This window comes from Phragmites australis, chromosome 10, assembly GCF_958298935.1.
Source record: "Phragmites australis chromosome 10, lpPhrAust1.1, whole genome shotgun sequence".
Lineage (NCBI taxonomy): Eukaryota > Viridiplantae > Streptophyta > Magnoliopsida > Poales > Poaceae > Phragmites > Phragmites australis.
In genome coordinates this window covers 11,085,524-11,093,779 of record NC_084930.1, presented here as the reverse complement: position 1 = coordinate 11,093,779, position 8,256 = coordinate 11,085,524, and the positions used below count along the sequence as shown (strand labels likewise).

General features: G+C 50.5%; 1 long non-coding RNA gene across 1 annotated transcript; it reads left to right on the top strand.

The window, feature by feature from the left end:
- Window positions 1-682: 682 nt before the first annotated feature.
- Window positions 683-8,256, top strand: LOC133883304 (uncharacterized). The gene is made up of 2 exons (XR_009902852.1): window positions 683-961; window positions 6,754-8,256. It is a non-coding gene; the product is annotated as an uncharacterized LOC133883304 (long non-coding RNA).

The following is an 8,256-nucleotide window of genomic DNA, read 5'->3' as shown; positions in this document are numbered from 1 at the left end:
GGAGGAGGTGGAGCCGTGCGCCGAGACGACTTCTCGGACTTCTTGCGGACTCAGCCGCCGGTCTTCTCGCGAGCTGAGGATCCTCTGGATGCCGATCACTGGCTCCGGACGATCGAGCAGAAGCTCGTTCTTCTTCACTGCGAGGATCACGAGAAGGCGCTCTTCGCCGCCCATCAGCTTCAGGGCCCGGCGGGTAAGTGGTGGTCCGGCTTTCTGGCCATGCACCCCGCCGATCACCGCGTGTCGTGGGCGGAGTTCCGTGAGGCCTTCCGCTCGTTTCACATACCTAGTGGTCTCATGGAGGCTAAGAGGCGGGAGTTTGAGGACCTCAAGCAAGGAGGTCGAAAGGTGATGGAGTACGTGCAGGTGTTCAACCACCTTGCACAATACGCTACTGAGGAGGTCAGCACGGATGCGCGCAAGCAGCGCCGCTTCGTGAATGGCCTAAACTCGAAGATGCAGGACCAGTTGTCTGCGCATAAGTTCGCCGACTTCAACGAGTTGGTGAGCACGTCGATCACGGTGGAGCTCAAGTATAAGAGCCACCAAGAGGAGAAGAGGCGGAAGAGGGGTTCCTCGTCTTCTGTGGGCGGTAGCTCGCAGCGCACCCGCACTGAGAGTCAGCCTCCACAGTCTCAGGTGCCGTCGGCTAGGTACCCACGGCCGATGTGGTTTGTACCACGTCCTGCGTTCTCCGCTCCACAGGGGCAGGCTGCACGACCAGCCGGCTCCCAAGTGAGCGTGACCGGTGGCTCAGGTGGTCCGTGCTTCAACTGTGGCCGCGTCGGCCATTTCTCGAGGGAGTGCCCGTATCCGAGGCCGGGAGCCGCGGTGAGTGCCCCGCGACCACCGCTGGCTCAGTCAGCACCGCAGTCTTCGCAGGCGACTCACGTTCCCAAGCGTGGTCGAGCTCGCCACACTACCGCCGACGAGGTTCAGGAGGGTGACACCGTCCTGATGGGTACGTTGGATATGAGTTTCAACTCTGACATCTTTTCTGCAGTGGTTTTGTTTGATTCAGGAGCCTCTCACTCCTTTATATCTTCGCATTACGTTTGGAAGAGTGGGTTGAGAGTGAGTGCTACCCACACGCCGTATCTTATAGACGCCCCGGGGGCCAAAGTTCTAATCAACCAGTGTGTGAATAAAGCGGCGGTAATGGTCAACGAAGTGCCCTTCTATGTTAATCTGTTAGTAATGAACTCGAAGGGAATTGATGTTATTCTGGGGATGAATTGGCTCTCCAAGAACAAGGCTGTGTTGGACTGTGCTCGGCGGACCATCACCCTCGATGGTCTGTCAGGCACTCGTATTCAGTTGAAGCTGAAGGGTGTCAAGTCCTGCCTGTTCACCATAAAGGCTGCCCCCACTAGGATTATGGAGACCATTCCTGTGGTGTGGGAATTTCCAGATGTCTTTCCAGATGAGTTGCCTGGAATGCCTCCTGGCAGGGCAGTGGAGTTCTCTATTGATCTCGTACCCGGTGCGGCCCCGGTTTCGAAGAAGATGTACAAGATGTCGCAAATTGAGCTAGTTGAGCTGAAGAAGCAGATTCATGAGCTGCTAGCAAAGGGTTTCATTCGTCCGAGTTCCTCACCTTGGGGATGCTCAGCTTTATTTGTGAAGAAGAAAGATGACACTCTCAGGATGTGTGTCGATTACCGTCCGCTGAATGCAGTCACGGTGAAGAATGTGTATCCGCTTCCTAGGATTGACATCTTGTTTGATCAGTTGACGGGAGCCCGAGTCTTCTCAAAGATTGACTTGAGGCTGGGCTATCATCAAATTAAGGTTCGGCCAGAGGATATTCCAAAGACAGCGTTCTCTACTCGATACGGCTTGTATGAGTTCACCGTTATGTCGTTTGGCTTGACTAATGCGCCGGCCTTCTTTATGTACCTTATGAACTCGGTGTTCATGGAGGAGTTGGACAAGTTTGTAATTGTTTTCATCGACGACATTCTGATATACTCCAAGACCGAGCAAGAACACATTGGGCATCTCCGTGTTGTTCTGGGCAGACTCCGAGAACATCAGCTGTACGCTAAGTTCAGCAAGTGTGAGTTCTGGCTCAGGGAGGTGGCCTTTCTGGGACATGTTCTATCAGAGAACGGGGTGGCAGTTGACCCGAGCAAGGTGCAGGATGTGCTCGACTGGGTTCAACCCCAGAATGTTAGTGAGATCCGGAGTTTTCTTGGACTTGCGGGCTATTACCGCCGGTTCATCGAGAACTTCTCCAAGGTTGCGAAGCCAATGACCGAGTTGTTAAAGCAAGGCAGCGTGTTTGATTGGTCAGATGCCTGTGAGTCTGCCTTCCAGACATTGAAGAAGCTGCTCACGACCGCCCCAGTGCTTGCTCAACCTGATGTGACCAGAGGGTTTGATGTGTATTGCGACGCGTCCGGCATCGGTCTTGGCTGTGTTTTGATGCAGGAGGACCGAGTCGTTGCATATGCATCCAGACAGTTGAAGCGTCATGAGGAGAACTACCCGACACATGATCTTGAACTTGCTGCTGTCGTGCACGCTCTGAAGATGTGGCGCCACTACTTTATGGGCAACTTGTGCCGTATCTACACGGATCATAAGAGTTTGAAGTACATTTTCACGCAGGCGGATTTGAACATGAGGCAGCGAAGATGGCTCGAGTTGATCAAAGACTACGAGCTGGAGGTTCACTACCATCCAGGCAAGGCGAATGTGGTCGCCGATGCTTTGAGTCGAAAGGCTCATTGTCACTGTCTTGTAGCCTCGCCGATGGATTCCACGTTGTGTGATGAGTTCCGACGTCTTGGGCTTGATATGGTGTCAGACGGTTTTATTGCAAATCTTGAAATCAAGTCCACGCTCATTGATGAAATTAAGGCTGCTCAAAGGGATGATAAGGGTATGGCCCGAATTCGAGAGAAGAGGAAGATCGGGCAGGCCTTGTGTTTTACTGAGGATAATCAGGGCGTTATCTGGTTTGGGAACCGTCTAGTGGTTCCGAGGGTCGAGGCGCTGAGGAAGAAGATCTTTGATGAGGCTCACGATTCGTTGCTGTCCATTCACCCGGGCAGTACGAAGATGTATCAGGATTTGAAACCCCGTTTCTGGTGGACTCGCATGAAGCGGGAGGTTGCTAGATATGTGTCTGAGTGCGACGTCTGCCGAAGGGTGAAGGCTGAACACATCAAGCCTGCCGGCACACTCCAGCCTTTGCCCATTCCATCTTGGAAGTGGGAGGAAGTTGGGATGGATTTCATTACCGGCTTGCCCGAAGACTTCGAGTGGGTATGACTCTATTTGGGTCATCGTGGACCGGTTGACAAAGTCCGCACACTTCCTTCCTGTCAGAACCACTTATTCTGCTAAGCAGTATGCGGAGTTGTACCTCACTAGAATTGTTTGCCTCCGTGGGGTGCCGAAGAAGATCATCTCGGATCGAGGTACCCAGTTTACTTCTCATTTCTGGAGAAATTTCCAAGAGGCTATGGAGACTGAGTTGTTCCACAGCACGGCGTATCACCCACAGACGGATGGTCAGACGGAGAGGGTAAATCAGATTCTCGAAGATATGCTCCGTGCTTGTGTGCTCACTTATGGGAAGAAGTGGGACATATGCCTGCCGTTTGCGGAATTTTCGTATAACAACAGTTTCCAGGCTAGTATAGAGATGGCGCCATTTGAGGCCCTTTATGGTCGGAGGTGCCGTACGCCGCTGAATTGGTCCGAATCCGGTGAACGGGCTTTTCTAGGTCCGGATTTGGTCAAGGAGGCAGAAGACCATGTTCAGAATATCCGCAAGAGTATTCTCACGGCCCAGTCTAGGCAGAAGAGCTATGCAGATCGACGTCGCCGGGAGCTCACATTTGAGGTGGGGGATCATGTGTACTTGAAGGTCTCACCTCTCAAAGGCGTTCGTCGATTCCAAGTTCGAGGCAAACTGGCGCCTCGGTATGTTGGACCGTTTCAGATTTTAGCTCGGCGTGGAGAGGTTGCATATCAATTAGAGTTGCCGCCGTCCCTCTCCGCGGTGCATAATGTGTTTCATGTCTCACAACTCAAGAAGTGTCTCCGAGTCCCGACTGATGTCGTTGATGTTGTGCCCGAAGAATTGCAACCGGACTTGACATATTGTGAGAAACCGATGCGAATCTTGGGTGAAACCGAGCGCAAGACGCGGCGGAGTTCAATCAAATTCTTGAAGATTCAGTGGAGTAACCACTCTGAGTCCGAAGCGACTTGGGAGCGGGAAGATCAGCTTCGTTCCGAGTATCCTGAGTTCTTTGAGAATTTGTAATGCCAATGTAATATAGCGTATTTGGAATCTCTCGCATGTATGTGTTCATCTCTATGATTGAATAAAAATCTGCGTTGGATTCCATCTCATGCGTCATGGTGTCGTCTCACAACCTGCTAAGTCATCACAGCGTTCTCATTGTCCCCTCTCTGGCTCATACCAAATCTCGGGACGAGATTCTTTTTAGGGGGGGAGGTTTGTCATGGCCCAGAATTTCCAAAACATATAATTAAGTGCTAATGGACGTCATTAGCATCATTTGTTTGGTTTTGAGCAATTTTAGGCATGCAATTTTTAATTAAATAAATTGTAAAAATCAATATTAGTTGATGCGTTGTTAAGCAACTCACCATATTTCTATACAACATAGGGTTGGAAACAATTTTAGAAATTAGTAGGTGCCTGGAGGAGAATATAAATGAATTTTCCCAAATTTTTGGGAATTATTTTAAAGGCATAAAAATTAACACAAGTTAGAAAAGCTTGCCTCTTTGGAGAATTTTCATTTGAATTTGGTGCAAGCTTTTTGGGTCAAACAAGGTAAAATGGATTGTTCATGATTTATAGAAGCCAACAAAATTTGTCCCACAATTTTTAGACCACAGTAAGGCCTCCACCTTGATAACCAAAGTAGTGAAGATATTTTTGCCTGGCGGTCACTGTTCATCGGCCCCACCTGTCATCCCCTTCGCTCAGGCAGCCTCTGCTTCCCCTTCTCCCGCTCTCACAGAGCAAGGCGGCGCCGCAAATCTTGACTTCGGTGGCCAGCTCCACGTTGCCGGCCAAAAGATCGGCCCAGGCCTTATCTCCTCCTTCGCCTCTGCCTTATATCTCTCTCTCTCCCTCGCTTGCTCTTCCTGTCGCCCAGAGCACCACAGCGCCGAGCTGCATTGCGCCGCGCCGCTGGCCAAGCCGACGCGCCACCGGCAAGCTCCCTCGAGCCCGAGCCCAGTAGAGCCGCAGGGAAGTGCGCCCCGAGCTCCTCCGCCGTGTCCCCTCCTTCCCCGGCTGTTTCCCGCAAGGATTGGAGCCATCCACGCCTTCTTCCCCAACGGCGGCAGCCGAACTCCGCCGCCCTTCGTCGACCCGCCGTGCCCTCGCTTCTCCGGCCCAACCTGCTGCACGGTGAGCTTCCCCATGCTCCTGTACACCTTTTGCGCACGGCGTTTTTCCTCCGTCCCGTCACCGGCGCGTGTGTCCACGATGGCCGAGCCGCTGCCGCCTCCCCGCGCGTGCCGCCAGCCATGCCGCCGTCGAGCTCGTCGGCCGGCGAGCACGCCGTTAGGTCCACATGCTCGCGTGGAACGTGTTGGTGCATTCGGCCAGGCGTGTTACGCCGCCGTTCGTCGTCGGCGAGTCAAGACCGAGCCGCCGTCGTATAGTTTCCGCCGTCCGCCGCCGCTAGCCATTCTCCGGCCGTCGACAGTGACGACGTGTGCCTCAAATGGATCCCCACGCACATGCTGGAGCCGCAGCTGCCGTTGCCAGCCGCTTGGACTGCGCCGCTCGCCGCCGGCGGGCTCAAGCCGAGCCCCGGCCAGCCGTGTTGCGCTCTGTTCTGGCGCGAGTCAGTTTTGACTCGGGTCAAGATGTGCCGGCCCCGCCGGTCAGTGGCTTGGGCTAGGCCGGTGTCGGTAGAAAAAGGCGTGGGCCCATTTGAATATTAGAGAAAATCGAAAATGCGAATTAGAATATTTGTTCAATGTTAAATCGGCTGAAAACTTGAAAAATGCATAGGAAATTGTGTAGAGCTCCAAAATTCCTAAAACCAATTTTGTTGGTTTTGTTGTATCATGATCTGTCCATTAAAAATGCTAGTGGCCATGAAATGTGTGCTGTGAATTATTGAGTTAAGGGTTTATGTCTAGGCTTTGATAATTCATACTTAAAGTTTGGTATTTCCAAAATTGATGAATCTAATTTTGTTGGCCTTGTATTGTCATACTCTACACATGAAAAATACTAGGTATTGTGAAAGGTATAATTACTTTTATTCAATTAATGAGTGTGTTTCATCTTCAATAATTCATAAACAATTTTTGATGAGTCCAAAATTGGCAAACCAAATTCTGTTAATCTTGTTAAATTATGCCATGTTTATTAATAATACTAGGGTTTATGAAATGCTTACTGAGGATTAATAAGTTGTTAAAATGGTTTCAATCTTTAAAACATTTCATAATTGGTTAGTCCATAAATTGAGTTGTGTAAATCCTGTTAGTGGGTTCCTTGTTTACTCAAAAGAGTTGCCCTCTTGTTAAGTATAGTTAACTTTCTTTTGGATTTAACCTTAGAGTAAGCTTAATCAATCTAGGAAGTTGTCAAATGTTAAACAATAATTCAGATAAGGAAATCCCTAAGGCTTTTAACTCATGGCATAAGTGCATTGCATCTCCACTGCTGTCTTGCAGTAAAGCATCTTTCATTGCATGTCATTCATATTCATTACATTGCACGCGTGATTCTTTTAGGGAACTTCGAACCGGCGAACGAGGCGAACGAGGCTGTCCCCGGAGGTTCCCGCAGTGGTGATCTTGACTCGGGTAACTGTGAGCAGCAGCTAGGGCAGCAAGGCAAGCATCTATCATATTGCACCGTGTCAAATTGAAATCTAATATGTTATCTACGCTTGTGTATACATTGCATGTGTCGGGTACCGAGTTGGGTAGAACCTATGCCTATGCATTCTCCCATTTTGGTCACGTGCCGTGTTGTTCCTAGGAGCCTAGTGGAGTCATCGAGGCCTACTTATAGTTCGCTATGCTTAGTGGTACTTAGGCTTTCCGGTAGAAGTCGACGACGGCGTCCACCGTTGTCGCGAGCCTAGGGCTTATTACTTGTTCACACTTGTGGTTGTGTTGAGGATGAGTCGGTTTGGTGAGTGGTGAGTTGAGACGAGGTGTGGGCGGTGTTAGGGGTGTCATCTGCTCACGAGGAGTCCTCAGGCAGTTCGGGAAGGGAACCCGGACACCGTAGACCGCTTGCACCGGTTAAGCACCGATCATCGGTGTAGTCGGCTTTAGCACTTACCTTACTCACCACATGCTGATATAATGGTAGGCGAGCCGATTACCTTCGCAGACGTGGTCATGTGGGCCTCGTCATAGACGGTGTGAGTCCGGTTTGAGTCCGGGCTTTTAGCAGTATTAGTTTGCTCGAGGAGTAGTTCTAATACCGCCTCGCCGAGCTATGGTTGATCCACATGGTTGGGCCTGGTTGGGAAAGGTTGTCACGGGTACCCCCTTGTGCGCATCTTAGCGGGTGGCACAAGCCGTATGGTCCCTGTGTCGTGTGGGTCCAGGAGTATCCCCCTGCAGGGTGTATAATCAGTTCGAACTGCCGCGCTCTCGGTCATGAGCATCGCTATCGCTTATCTCCACCGAGCGACCATATTTTGGTCGTAGAGTTTCGATATGGGTTGTGGCATGGTTGGATTGGGGTGGTTTGGTCGGTATGTGGTCGGTGGTTTGGTGGTAATGGTTTACTTTTATACACTTGTTTACATATCTGTTGTGGTCAGTTGGTTGGCAGAGTTTGAGTCGGTGGTTGGTTAAGTCAGTTGCTTACACCTAGAGTCTAGGTTGCTTACCGCTTAATGAACTTAAACATGTCTTAATCCTTGCTACAGCTTTAAATGCATGATCCTTGGAGTCGAGAATATATATACTCATACTGTGTAAGACTTGCTAGTACCTTCGTACTAAGGGGTGCTGCCCTTAAGTTGTTTTCAGGTTCACAGGTCGGCGAGGAAGAGGCAGTTTTCGGCTACTTTTTGCCTGCCGATCCGGGTGGCGGGCAGGAGTAGCACATTCTACTCCGAACTCCGACGCTTTTGGTATGGAGCCTAAGGGCATACGGCTCCATACTCTTTTGTTGTATAGGTTTTTCTTCCGCTGCTTAGTTGTTGCTGTTCTTCTTTTGTTGTAAATTGTGGAAGCAGTTGCATGTTTAATAATTGTAATCCAGTTTAATTA